The sequence below is a fragment of the Haemaphysalis longicornis genome, unplaced genomic scaffold, assembly GCF_048455015.1.
Source record: "Haemaphysalis longicornis isolate Haplotype H1 unplaced genomic scaffold, Haemaphysalis longicornis Haplotype H1 scaffold_14, whole genome shotgun sequence".
In the NCBI taxonomy this organism is placed as follows: Eukaryota; Metazoa; Arthropoda; class Arachnida; order Ixodida; family Ixodidae; genus Haemaphysalis; species Haemaphysalis longicornis.
This window is the reverse complement of record NW_027526245.1, coordinates 38,889,092-38,903,752: the sequence shown is the minus strand read 5'-3', so window position 1 is coordinate 38,903,752 and position 14,661 is coordinate 38,889,092.

Sequence of the window (14,661 nt, the reverse complement as noted above, 5' to 3'; positions counted from 1 at the left end):
CCGGCCAATAGCCGCTACACCACTGAAAAGACGTAGTGCCAGCAATCGAAGAACATCAAGACCGGGAAAGAGAGAAAAGTCTTTTGAGAACGTTTCTTTGTTGTGTGATGTGCATATAGAGCTGTAATGTTTGGCTGAGGTACTTTGCGACTCCCTAATGCAAGTACTGAATGTGTTGGTCGACTAATTTCTACAAGCATTTAAAATTTCGAAAAAAGTTGAAAAAAGTGCTGCCAGGTTCTTCTAGTGAAACAGGTTTAAGCGTAGCAACAAGGTGGGATCTCTCCGCAGTTTACAGTGCCGTGAATGCACACATTAAACTCGCTGCAGGGGCAGTTGCTTACCAAGTAATGAAATGCCACAAGCGCGAATATAGAGGTCACCACCACAGATATTTGTCCGCACTATGGCTTATTACGTTGCAAACACCAAATGGTGAAACGGGACTGGCGTCGCTTGTTTGAGTCTTTCTGAGAGAAACGTGAGTTCTAGAATATGAAACCGCCAAAGGTGTTAAACGGATCAATAAACTCGGGAAAGGCATGAATAAAAGACCCACAATTGTGCAACCCTGAAAATTAAAAGAGGGTTCCACAATTACTGGACAATCTAGGACCAAAGGGGGGTTAATCAGCTTTGGAAATACGTGTTGAAGTAGTGCTTTTTCCCCACTAAAGAACACGACGCCTAGCGTACTTTCCATTGTAAGTAATACTGATAATCAACGTTTGGCTTTTCGCGTTACATGCGTTCTCTTCTCGCTACTCTTGCAACGTTTGCAGACCCCCCCCCCCCAAAAAAAAAAGGAAAATCGAAATGCACAGAAAACTTTTATCCTTGCACTTTTTTAACCAATCCTCAAGAATTAGGCCAAGACAAAGGCGATGTTCAGTTTACAAAACAAAGTAGTTACCGGGACCCCGTTGCGCTGATACGCAACGAGAAATAAAAAGGAACCGTTTTACTACATCTGCAACAGCGCAACTTCATTTGGCATCTTTAGCGTTCGTAAGCAACCTTATACGCAAGAATGCAAACACATCTCGCTGTTGGAGGCATCTGTTAGATTTTAAAAGAGCGCAAATGGTCAACAGAGCAGCCTTAACAGAAAATTTGTGCACACTGTGAGGTCTTAGAAGCTGGGTTTTCACACTGTAAACCTGCTTGTCCCTTTGCAAAAACCTAGCTAAACATGAGATGTTGCTTGTACTGCGTGCGTTGACAATTCAATTCGAAAGTTCACTTGCGACGAAAGCCGTAAATAAGTGATCCGACGCCGTTATTCATCAAACCTTCCTTCAGAGTTAATAAATTTCATTTAAAAGACCCGTTAGAGCGGTTACATTTACATCTCTGCGCTTATCAAATTCAGTAATTTTAGGTTGCCTTTCAAACACGCAAAAAATATCGTAAGCTCTTTGAAAGAATGTCGGGTAAGGTAGGTGGATTTACCCATTCAGGGCATCCCACAAAGGCAAGATTGCGTCATGCTACCAGTGAAAGCTATTGAGATTGCCGCTGTGAACTGAATTTCAGAGATCGAGGCGTCATCATTAGTTTCTGCTGATCCATTTATTGAAGGCTGAAAGCCATAGTCTGGAAAGATAGCGCTTGCTACGAGCCATGGCGTACAAGTTCGTTGTAATTATTACGGCCATTCTAAGATTCCCGATGGTTCGTCGCTTTTTTCGCGTAGTAATGAAAACTTACTGCTGCTTCCATGCTACACATTGAACGTTGATGAACCGAACTACAGCATACAATTCTTGTTTGCGCCTTTCGTGCGCACATACAGCGGGAAAAAGGCACGACGCGCGCCCACAGTGTGCAATCTTACGGGCCGCTCAGCGGAGCATCCACACAAGCAGCGCGACGCTGTCGCCACCTACACGTCGATCTCGCGGCGAATAGAAGTGTTCTTCCTTCTCCTTTTCAATCTGTGTAAGATGATCTGCTTCTGGCACCGTTACACTGCAAAAGACCATGATGACGATCCGCTAAGGCTGAAAACGACAACAGTATGTTGTAACTTCTCATTCCCGTAGTGAAAAGAATTTGAAATAGCGTACATTGCAAATAAAATTCTACGCAGTAAACATTGAGGGTTATAGCGATGGCGATGATGACTATGATGCTGATGGTTGGGTGTTAATGGCACAATGCCAACAGGATCAAAGAGCGCCAAGAGAGTGAAGTTAACAATCAGACAGCTGTTCCACCCTGCGCACTACATCAGAGAGTGACTACGACCTAAAGTCTACGACCAAGTTAAGACTGCCCAATCGCTCACAAGCGCTTATGCAGGAAAGATCTAGTGCAGAACCTCGCACGCGGCCCCGCGGTCTCGCTTCCGCTGCGTGTAGCATTTGGCGTGGTTTTCCTCATCCTGAAAGCCTCTCGTCTTCACAAAGAAAAACGGCATAGCCAACTGTCGTGGACATGCGTAATAGCGCCCCTGCAGCTGACCGAGGCTTTGCGGATGGCGGCTCCTTTTTCCTCCTATTTTCCCTGCCCGTGCACAGCGGCCAGACAGCCAGCTGCCAAGACAAGTGGCCCACTATCAACGACGGTGCCGTTGGCACGCGCGCACTGAATTGGGGCGGGTTGCAAATGAAAGGGGATTCTCACCCTGTCGCCCCATTCTGTCCATGCTGTCAACTACTACGCAATACACTACGCTGATCAACTTTGCTGTATTCCTACGCAGGAACTTTTCACAACTCCAAGAGGTGATGATAGCATACATAGGCTCTTCTTCCTGTAACCACTCACGAAGACCATCGCGACGCGCGTAGCTTCAAGTAGAGCAAAAAGTCACTAAGCAAGGATGCGATAAGACCGACGGTCAACACCTGGTGGAGGAAGATGCCACGTTCGCTACGAATTTCAGTAGTTTTGGTTTGACGACGGTGATTCATTGACATCCTTATGATCTTAGTACAAACCGTTTCTTGACAACCTGAAAAACGGATATTACAATACGTGGATGCATCTTTGCTTTATTTCACTTCATTAGAACCATTCATGAAGACTATTAAAGAGAACTTTACTCCATTCGCCGCAAAAAGCTTCTGTATAATATAAGAATACACACTCGGCTATTTGATTGTGACAGTGTTTGAGAATTTTGTAATTATAGAAGGATTTGTGAAAAAAGCACGACTGTCAAGCGCGGTGTCGAATAGTTTTCAACGGAAGATTTCAGGTTTTTTTTTTCATCAGTGGTGTGCTAGCTGCTCTGGCGGGATTGAATAAAACGAAACGTCCAGTTCGATCTTGGAGCATTTCAAGAATTCGGAATTTAGCAACTTGGAAATGCGTTTTACGTGAACGAGTCAAATTGTTTTGGGCGGGTAGTCAAACTTGCTATGAGCGAAAAGAAATTATTCGCCGCATATTGCCGCCCAAAGCAAGGGGCGACGGATGTGCCTAAACGACAGCTTTTGCAAATTTCAGTGAAATTATACACTTTTGCAACCTTCTTTTACGAGCTAGATGACAATTTCTGAGTGCTTGCAACCAATCAATGACGCTTCACGTGTAGTCACAAGCTTCTTAGCGTTGCATGAGGCAGTTTCATTTTTCGACACCAGATTCTCCCCCAAATCTCTGTAGGAGCGGCTCCAGTCCTTTCAAAAGGCACTCTTTCGTTTTGACGCCGAGCTTTGAAGCCATAACGAATCTGCTAAACAGCATAGAAAACTTATAGGTCAGACAATGTTCTAAATATCCACTATACCTCAGACGCAATGCTCAAATTGCTGAAACATTGGGTTTACATCGGCCGGACACAGTATCATCAACGGGGCATCTTCGCGTGAGAAGCGATCCCTTTATGCTCCATATTGCTATTGACGTTGGTCTCTGAGTACCTCTATCGCAGTAAAACAGTGCATGGTCTAAACAATGCAAAGTTGATGCTCATAAAAGAAAACATTCAGTGCTTTTCCACTCTCTGATGAAAGGTGACCAGCGGAGCAAGGTGCAGTCCAAGGAGTGCGTGGAAGAAAACAGGTTTGTTTGTAATTCGGGATTGAGAATACTTTCCAATTGATTAGCTGAGTAAAACCTGCCAGCACTGAAGTTTTATTCTAGCGGACAAATACGGGGCTGTCCGTTTCCCTCCCATCGACGCCAGTGTATTGAGAGCAAACGGGGATTCCACAACATATACAACTTCAACACGAGGTATGAAATTAAGAAAAGAAGAAAAAGAACCTTGGCTTAATGACACAGTCGGTTTAGTGGTCAATTTTAATATAACTTATTATGGTATAGTTAAGGCAAAACAAGAGTTACAGCCGTTTTTTGTATCATACTCTCTCCGCAAACATTTCCGTTCTGGGGTGATATTTTCGCGCTCGCTATATACCCAAACTCAGACATATGCAGCTCCGCTGTAAAATTTGGAGGCTATACGGTCTCAATTTTCACCTATTGTGATTCGCACATGCTGTAAAAAATTGTCCCCTGTCCTGCGCCCACACCACACTAACGCGCATCGTTCCTTTACATGTAATCAACTTAGGGCTCAACTTCTCGATGTATAGAACAAACTTGATATTAAAAAACACAAAAGAAGCACAGAGAGTAAAAACATTTTCGATGACATATTGCCTTGTTGTCAAACGTTTCCAGGGAGACTTAGAGTGCAGTGACGACTAAGGAGGATAAATCCATTTCTGTGTATACGATGAAGGGAGTTAGCTTTCCACAGCACTGAATGCCCGTCAACGCTAATGAGCGATTTACGTAGGTTCTTTTTTTTGCATGTGGTGAAAAAACAATAGCGGCGACTCAGCCTGTTTGTGATCAAAATGTGATCAGGATGAATGCGGGGTTTCAGGACATGTGGTGCGTAAACGGTCCCCAAACTGAAACGTGAAACGTCATGAGGAAAAATAGGAACACCAGTACTAGACTATGGACAGCACTAGGAGACCCAATACATGCTCCTTGCTCGAACAAGGGCCGTCTGGCCCCGGCACAGACAAGGCATCCCCCTGGCTCCTAAGAAGGTCTGAGGTTACCTTCGGCAACATATGATTGTGAACATTTTACATCGTGAAGGTATAATAAAAAGCGTTCACTTAAAAACAAAACAAGATTGCTTGAATTCCGAAATAAAGTGAGGGGTGTAATAGAATTTAACAGGTGAGAAATTTTTAAAAATGTCGTCGTCTTACAAGGGTGAAGCCATTACACTGAGCTAAAATTCGCGAACCGTGCACGGCACTTAAGAAATATTGGTGGTTGTATCCTGTCTGAACGGTGTGAGTTTTTAGCAAGTGCATGGCCTATTTCCTACTTGCAAATGCATGCTTCAGTTTGGTATATTTTGTATTTATCTTGTGTATGTTCCTATGTATGGTTTTTGTTGTATCCGCCGCGCACCATACGTGGCAGAGAGACGCAGACGCTACCATCGTACCCACGGAAAAGAGAGCCTTTATTCTTGTCCCACGATATTTATAACCGGGCTTGCGGTTGCTGATGATGAGGGCGGAATTTGGCCACCTTAGCATTGTGCGCCACCAGGTGGCATGAACTGAACTACATTACACAACATCCCCTCCTCCCAAAAAGGGGCAGCACACCGTCGCACAACACAACATGCCCTCCTCCCAAAAAGGGGTAGTACACCGTCGCACAACACAACATTCCCTGGGCGCGCACAGTCACTGCATTGTCTCATCACCGTCGCACAACACAACAGTTTTGTTACGCGAAGCTGCTTCTATGTATTTCTGCCCCATATTTACTATCAGCACATACGTAGTCCCCTTCCTATCAGTGCTTCCATGTCGAGCTATGGGACCCGTGTCGTTGTACCTTGTGAGGATCAAGTTCCATGCAATAGTTCATTCGCTTTTTAAAATCCACCCGATATCCCTAGCAAAAGCGCTATAAGAAAAATGTTGCTGTGTGCTACATGACTTCTCATGCGTTAAGAAATACGAAATTAAAATAGAAACGTTCAAAAACAAAGTGCCTACACTGTGTATTCTTTTCCCTCACTCTAAGGCAACCGTGTATCACTTCGATTTCCTCCCGCGCTAATTTTTCATGCGGAGCACTTTATGACTATTAAACTTGACTACATAGCCTCCCAGAATGTTCGTTTTCAAAGCTTTCGACAGTGTCACTGGCGTATTTTTCTTTGTACGTCGTGTTGTTATTCAGCGCTGTGGCTCTGCCGTGAAGTAAACGCCGTAAAGTTCGGCAGAAGAATGCGGCGTCGGAGTTGAGAGGGAAGGCGTCGGAAGACACATAGCCCATCCAGCGCAATCAAGTGCCGAAAAAATTATGGTGGGTGCATGCTTGAGTCAGCAATAAAGATCCCTCGTTGAAATACAGTTAATACTCTACCCAAGACAACACAAAAACAGAAGGACGACAATGTTTGCTTTCTGAAATCGAAACAACTTTAGAGAAGCGCAATAATTACACACTCGGGCATTGAGAGAAACTGAAGAATTCAGCCAATGTTATTGGTTCGCATTCCGGCGCCCTGCGTGAAAGAGCTTAAGGAAGTCTCGCGAAAATATGCTCCTCCAACAAAGTAAATGAAATTCGTCACTGAACGTCACCTCCGTTTTTTCGCAAGGCATATCCTGGAAAATAGTTTTTTAAGGTCTGAGCAAGTGCATGGGCTCCAGTTGATGGAATTGTAATTTTACCCAGTTTAAAAACTCCAACGAACCCGACGTTATCAAGTAACCTTGTTTACAATTGAGAATTTTGGGGCAAATTGTATTTCAACTCCGGTAATTTTACGTTTGTGGTGCTCTTTTGGAGGAAACAAACGGAAATTCGAGATGTATTATTATTTATCATTTATTCATATTATATTTTGTTTAATACATACTCTAGACCACCCCGGGAGGGGGGGGGCAGAAGAAAATAAAATAAAAAAATACAAAGAATACAAACAAACAAGACTCTTTTACAGCCGATTATGAGATACTCAAAATCATGTGAAAAAGAACTAAAGATTGCCCAATAAAAAATTACATAACCGAATTTTTTTTAAAGTATTATATACATACAAATGTCCTCATGGCCACCCAAAAAGTATCTCGTTTAATCAAGATAAGAGCCGTGCCTAATAATGGGATAGCCTGTGTCCACGCCCCTTGAGTTAGTGGCCTCCATTGTACAGTTATTTGACGTACTCTTAAAAACATAGTGTCACCTTTAATATGGACGCCAGTGTTCGCGAATGTGTATTCAAGCGTGCGACTGGGCGAGGCGTGCGTGTGGAAGAGCGACAACGAGGTTGCCACAGTAAGCTTAGATCCTCTGCTATTTGTTCCTGTTTCTCCAGGCGCGGCCAGATAAATCCGGCCAACGGTCGTAATATTGCCGTGAGAACTGGTGATTATCTTCCACGTAGCGTCCGCTGCCTTCATCGCGCTGAGTTACTGCCCATGGCCGTCCTAAAGCTAGCTGTCTCGCTCTCTTTGCGTCCAGGAGTATGCGACGTGGTCTTCATGCCTCCGCTTCCTGTTCTTTTACTTCGTCCCCACTTCGTCCTCACCGACTCTGCTTCCCAGTTCGTCCCGCTACTGAGCTTTCGGCTGGTCTTTGTTCGGGCTAGCCTTTTGCAATCTTTTCTGCAACTTCTCTTCTCTGCGACAAGCTCGATGTCCGGTCAGCCGTGGCAGGCGTTCTTCGGTCGCGGAAGCACACGGGAGGCTAGCCAAATCGTCCCTCCTCTTCTTTCGTGCGAGCTTCTGGTTGGTAACCTTCTTCTTCTGAGTTACGACGTGTTCCAACAGAAGTGAATAGATTCAGCCTGAAAAGGTGGTTTACAAATATGTTAGCAAATTAAGTCGGGAAACAAAAAATAAACGACAATAAAGGTTTCAGGAGACATCGACATCTTTGTAGATGAAGAATAAGGTGAGAATATGCCGACATCCTCTATTTTTCTTTTCCACCGTACTCGTCTCGCTATCACTCTCATTAACTGCGTCGATCGATCGCCGTAGTTGGGCCCATGTTTATATTTAACGTTTGTTAGCTTTTTCATAAGGATAAACAGCGGGCCAAGTAATGTGAGACTCATTGCACGCTTATCTGCAGGAAGCGGTTGACAATGTAAAACCTGAAAGCGGAACTTTGGGTCGTACGTCTTGTTAGTACACTATGGTTTATTTATTTATTTATTTTATTTCCTGAAGGGTCCCTGGACGGGACATTACAGGAGGGGTGGGGATACAAATGTTTGAGTACTACAAAAAGGGACGAGTAAAAAACAGTGAAAACAACAAACAAGCGTCTGTGTAAATGAAGACACAAAAATGTTTGAATAATTTTCGTAACACAGGCATAATTCATTACACGGTTTGGGGGGATAAATCGGAGTGGCAAACATCATTACCAACTGCAAGCGAACAACAGGCATGCAAATACACTCGGAATGCTGTGTGACACAGCAGAATCCTTTACACGGTTTGGGAAGACATAATCGCAATGGCACAAAGTATTAGTAACTACAAGTGAACAGCAAAAGGCCAACCACAGAAATCAGTACTGCAATTCAACATACAGTAGATGAAATGGTTTGGGGAGAAAAAAAAGAGCACAAGACAATAGAAGCAATAGGTCATTCGGGCTCGGAAACGGTTGTTAGTAACTTTTTGAATGTTTCTGTATCTTTGGTATTAACAACGTTATCCGGTAGAGCATTCCAGTCTTTAGCAGTTCGAATAAAGAGTGACTGTGCGAATGTGTTGGGTTTAGGGCGAGGGTACAGAACCTGCTTCGAGTTGCTACTACGATCTGAAGAATGGGGGCGTGGTGTGATGTAGATGCTCGGTGTGGACGCGTAATAGAATTTGTGGAACAGGGTAAGTCTTGACATTTTTCGACGGTGGCCGAGGGGAGGGAGGTTGGCACGCTTTTTTAATTCTGTCACACTTGTGAACGATGAATAATCTGAGAATGCGAATCTGGCAGCTCGGCTCTGAATAGCTTCAATGTTTTCTATGAGGTAATTCTGGTGTGGGTCCCACACCGCTGCCGCGTACTCAAGTTTTGGTCGGGTTAACGTGGTAAAGGCCTGTATTTTCAAAGGGGTGGGAGCAAACTTCAAGGTAAGCTGCAAATACCCTAGGGATCTATTAGCTGCAGAAATGATATGGTTAATATGGACTGACCAAGACAGATCGCTTGTAATGTGTACGCCGAGGTATTTGTAGCAATTAGTGGATTGTAGGAAGGAACCGCCCAGAGAGTAGTTGTGGGAAAATGGGTTAGTGCGTCTATGAAAGGAAAGTGATTTACATTTAGACACATTTAAAGACATCTGCCACATCTGGCACCAGTGCTGCACGTCTTTAAGGTCCCTTTGTAAGCATAATTGATCAGCTTTAGTGGTGATGGTTGCATAATGAACGCAATCGTCTGCAAATAAACGGATCTTGTTAGTGATGCAATGTGGAAGGTCAATAATGTATATCAAGAAGAGTAGGGGACCAAGTACTGTTCCTTGAGGAACACCGGAAAGGACGGAAGAAGTTCTAGATCGGGCATTGTTTATGACAAACTGTTTTCTATTACTGAGGAAGTTATTAATCCAGGATAAGACGGACGGGTCAAGGTTAAGCAACGAAAGTTTGGTCATTAGGCGGTGATGTGGAACTTTGTCAAACGCTTTTTCGAAGTCGAGGAAAATGGCATCGGTCTGAATATTGCGGTCGAGATTTGTATGTAAATCATGAATGAAGGCGGCAAGTTTGGTTTCGCAGGACATGCCTTTCCGGAAACCATGTTGTGAAGGGTGGATGAAGCTGTACTGTTCCAGGTGATTGATTATGTGGGTAAATAAAAAATGCTCCATAATTTTGGATGGGACACTTGTTAGCGATATTGGTCTGTAGTTATATGGCGACGATCTGTTGCCGCTTTTAAATAATGGAGTGATTTTACCCAGTTTCCAGTCATCCGGAATGTCACCCAAAGAAAGTGACTGAGACAAGAGTAATGCCAGGATGGAACTAATTATTAGCTTTGTGTTTTTTATTATTTTGCTGTTTATATTGTCATTTCCACTTGCAGATGAAGTTTTCATATTTTTAATTATGTTAAGAATTCCGTTCGCGGAAATGACAATTGGTGACATGGGATTTAGTATGGCAATATCAGTACTACAAGCTACGTTAGGGTTTCGATCAATCGTGAAAACAGCACAAAAGACGCTGTTTAAGCTATCAGCCGCATCTACGTCGCTTAAAGGTTCATCGTTGGGACCTGATATGGCTATTGGCGTTGTGTTACTTGGGTTTATCGTTTTCCAAAATTTTTTAGGGTTATTTTATAGCATGCGGGGAAGCGTTGTCGAAAAAAAGTCTCGTTTAGCACTCTGAATCGTAACCTAAAGGCGTTTAACGGCTTCAGAGTACGCCTTCCAAAGAGATGGCTGGTTTTTTGTTTTTGCGGATTTAAACAGGCGCTTTTTCCGGTTTATTGGTGTTTTTTTTTCGAGTTGTTGAACCACGGGGCCGATACTTTGTTTTTGATAGTTATACTTGGTACGAAAGTTTCCGTTAGTTCGTTTAATTTATCGACTAACAATTCCCAATTGGTTTCAACCGAGCGGCTGTGGAATTCCCGTTCGTAGTCAGTGTAAAATTGTTCGAGATGGGTGTTACTGCTTTCGTAATTACCACGGTCATACAGCTTTAACCGTTTTGAAGTAGGCTTATCCTGTGGAAAAGTAAAACTGAAAGACGCGAGGACAATTTTGTGATCGCTTATTTATTTTAGGTAATGGACAGACTCTAGGCTACTTGGGTCGGACATCAGGATAAGGTCTAATATGTTAGAACTGTGTGAAGTTTCTCTTGTGGCGTGAGTAATTACTTGGGTTAGCTGGAAGTTTTGCAAACAGGCCAAGAATATGCTGCCTTCACCAGAGGAAGGAGGAAACAAGGTGCACCAGTTTATAGTTGGGTAGTTAAAGTCCCCGCAAATTATAAACATTGCACGGGGACACGCTTTGTGTAGAGTGTCCAGGGTGTCAATAAAGTTTATGTTAAAACTTTGATCTGATTTCGGAGGACGGTAGCAAACACCCAGTATGATTAGACCATGGGAACTTTCGCAAGCCACAAAGAGGGCTTCCAAGGAACTATTACTATCTACTCTAAAATGTCGGATTGTGCCTTTTATCGCGATTAACACTCCACCACCTCGACTTGATAAACAGTCACAGCGATGCAACGTGAAATCTGAAAGGAATGGCAGAACTTCGGTGTCTTTAATGGAAGGTGAAAGCCATGTCTCAGTTAACATCACTACGTCACAATTAGACGATTGAATAATGGTGCATATTGCCTGTTGCTTTGGCATGATACTTCTTATGTTTGTGTACAAGATAGAAAAATTGACGTCAGTTGTATGATTTGAATGATGGTTTTGGATGTGGAGAGCGGATGAAGCGGCCGTAGATAGTGCTGACTGGGTGCGGAATCGCTATTGAGCACTTGAGAGAAACAGCGTTTCCTTCCCTTGCTTTCGAGCTGCAGCATCGTAGTGGTAGGACGTCTTCCCGATAACTACCTTTTTGTAGCGCAGCTTGAATGGGCCGCCTTGGTCACGCGCAAAACGTAGCAGCTCTTTCTGTATAGCGCGGGTTTCAAAGCAATAATCTTGGGCTACACTATACGGCGTATCTTTAAGCATGAAACCATTCTACAATACGGATTCTTTTGTTTTGAAATGAGCAAAGTTAACGATTATTGGGCGCAGTTTCCCCGGATGAATTTTCCCAATTCAATGTGCTCTATCGATGTCGTTTGTTGGTATGTCAATTTTAAGATTGTTCCTACAAATGTCGGTAACTAGTTTTTTGCTGTCTGCCCATGTTTCTTCTTGCGTTTCGGTAATTCCATAAAAGAGGAGGTTAGAGCGACGAGATCGGTCTTCGGCATCATTGAGCCTATCTTCCACGTGGGAGAGGTGATTTGCTGTAACGCTTGCTGATTTAGTCAGAACATCTATGCTCGTACGAATTTCCGGAATCGAGGAGCAAGTTTATTCAGTCTTTGTGATGCGATTTATTAGGTCCTTTATTGTTTCTTCAGTTGTGGTTAGTCGCTCATTTATCGCCTTAATTGCAGAAAGGATTTCAGCGTGGCCTTCATCGAGTTTTGTTAGAAGTGCGTGAATTGTAGGGTCAGATTGGCTGCTTGCGTTACGAGTTGTGGGGCCGGGGTTATCCTCTATGTCACCTGAGAGCAGTAACAGTTTCAGAACAATGTTCGCACAATTGCAAATATCTAGTACAATACACCAAAGACACTGTGGGCAAGTCAGCTGTACCAAAAAACGGTTGCTAGTCTTCTTAGCGTAAAGGGAGTCAGATGAACGTACCTGCGCAATGAACGCAAATGGTGTCAGGGAAAGCTGCATGTTGGCATAGCTGTCAAGCCCACGAAGTGCGGCCACGAAGTGGCGGCCGCGGTGCGCGGTCTTTTATATCCAGTTGAACTGCTGATGTCGTTGATGGAGGTGCTACTGGTGGTCCAAAGAGTACTGCAGGCGGGGCGAAGCTTGGGACATCTGTCGGCGGTGGCTGGGTCGGTGATGCGGCGTCATGCAACGGGAACGAGCGTAGCTCGGTCCGGTTGATGAAAAAATGCAGTAGCAAGAACCTGCGCAATGAACGCAAATGGTGTCAGGGAATGCTGCATGTTGGCACGGCTGTCAAGCCCACGAAGTGGCGGCCGCGGTGCTCGGTCTTTTATATCCAGTTGAACTGCTGATGTCGTTGATGGTTATGTTGTAGTTGGTTATGTTATGTTGTTTATGTTGTTATATGCACGGTTGGTTATGTGTACGGTTGGTTATGTGTACGGTTATGTTATGTGTACTGTTGGTTATGTTGTAGTCGTTTCTGCTTTCGTGGGATATCGTCAGTCCCGGGCACAGCTGGCGTGCGCGGCTGGCGGTCGTGTCTCGCCACCACGTTGTTCACAGAAACATTGACCTCAATAACAGGGCCATTCAAGCTGCAAGCTTCTTCTTTGTCTATATGCAGGACGTTGAACGTTAGTAATGCACTCACCGAGAGGCAAATCTCTGCTTCTCTGCTTTAACACAAAAGTAGAAGTGCGTATCTCATCTATTTATCTGTGCTAAACTATGCAGTCAAGTGCACCAATGTTATATCATTTCGTAGCAGCAGAAAACTTCGCAGAATTCAAATATTGCCACGCAGCAGAACATTACTCTGTTAAACAATCCCTGTGCGCGTCACTCCCATCAGTCGGAAATCTTGCGGGTGCAAACTAAGGACGTAATAAATATTATAGGATCAGGTCGGATCAATAAAAATTGTTTACGGTTGTGCACGTTGAGTTTTCTTCAAAGGGACGGACAACCAATTTTTCTCACCTATATGTTCTCTAGCTCATACGAAAGCCAGCGTTTCATATGGACCAGTAATCACCAGTAATTTATAAACACATTGCGGGAAATAATTTTAATTTGGCAGCACACTTTCTGAAATCGGAAGGGTGGCGGTTTGTAGTGTCGAAACTTGACACTACAATATGTGTCCCGGCAATGTGACCTGCAAACCTAAGAGCCAATGTAAATGCTGAAACGTTTATTCACTTATTGAAAACCTTTTAACACAAGTATTTGTATAAGTTTAAATAGTATATGTATTTTTAAACTTTATTTTGAAATTTTTAAGATACGCCGCACGCCGTCGCTGGGTTGCTCTCAGTGTGGCTTACTGAGCCTCCATGCCCAGAATCAATGGCAGCGTTCAGTAAATAGAACCAGTGAAGGAGCTTTGACGATTCTGCCTGAGTCAGGGGCGTTTGTTCTGCCGAAATATTTGATTTCAGTTTTGAAATACGCCAACGGCAGCTTAAAATAAAGGACGCGCACGGGGAGAATTGAACTTCCGACCTCCACAAAGTGAAGCCAGATTCTACCTGACGTCCATACCAACAGATGGCGTAAGGTAGAAACACACAAAGGAATAAGAAAGCCTGGGATTCACACAATTTTTAGCTGGAGACAAGTTTTTAAATATAGCTGTTCATTTAGCATACAGAGAAATGTATATGGCCCCGCTTCTGTATGTCATGGTTGCCACCACTATTTGGGGGAGGACACATAGAGCTCGTAGATACCCGCCGCGGTGGCTCAGTGGCTAAGGCGTTGCGCTGCTGAGCACGAGGTCGCGGGTTCGATTCCCGGCCGCGGCGGCCGCTTTTCTGATGGAGGCGAAAAGCAAAAAACGCCCGTGTGTACGAGATTTCGGCGCACGATAAAGATCCCCAGGTGGTCAAAATTAATCCGGAGCCCTCCACTACGGCGCGCCTCATCGCCTGCGTTGCGTCGGCGCGTTAAACCCCACAATCAATCAATCAATAGAGCTCGTAGATATAATAATTTCGATTTAAAAGGTTCTGGGACGTTATCAGCAACAACCGTTTCTCGATATGGTGCTTTAAGTGATGCCTTTTATTTCGGAAAGTGAATATATACTCGACAAAAACCGGTTGTCTGTTCGTTTAACGGACAAACACGCCCATAACTACTTGCCAACTGAGAAAGAAACCACGCTGGCTACTGAAGGCATGACGGTGACGTGTTAACTAATTCACCAGCTTTTCACACATCTGGGCACACAGC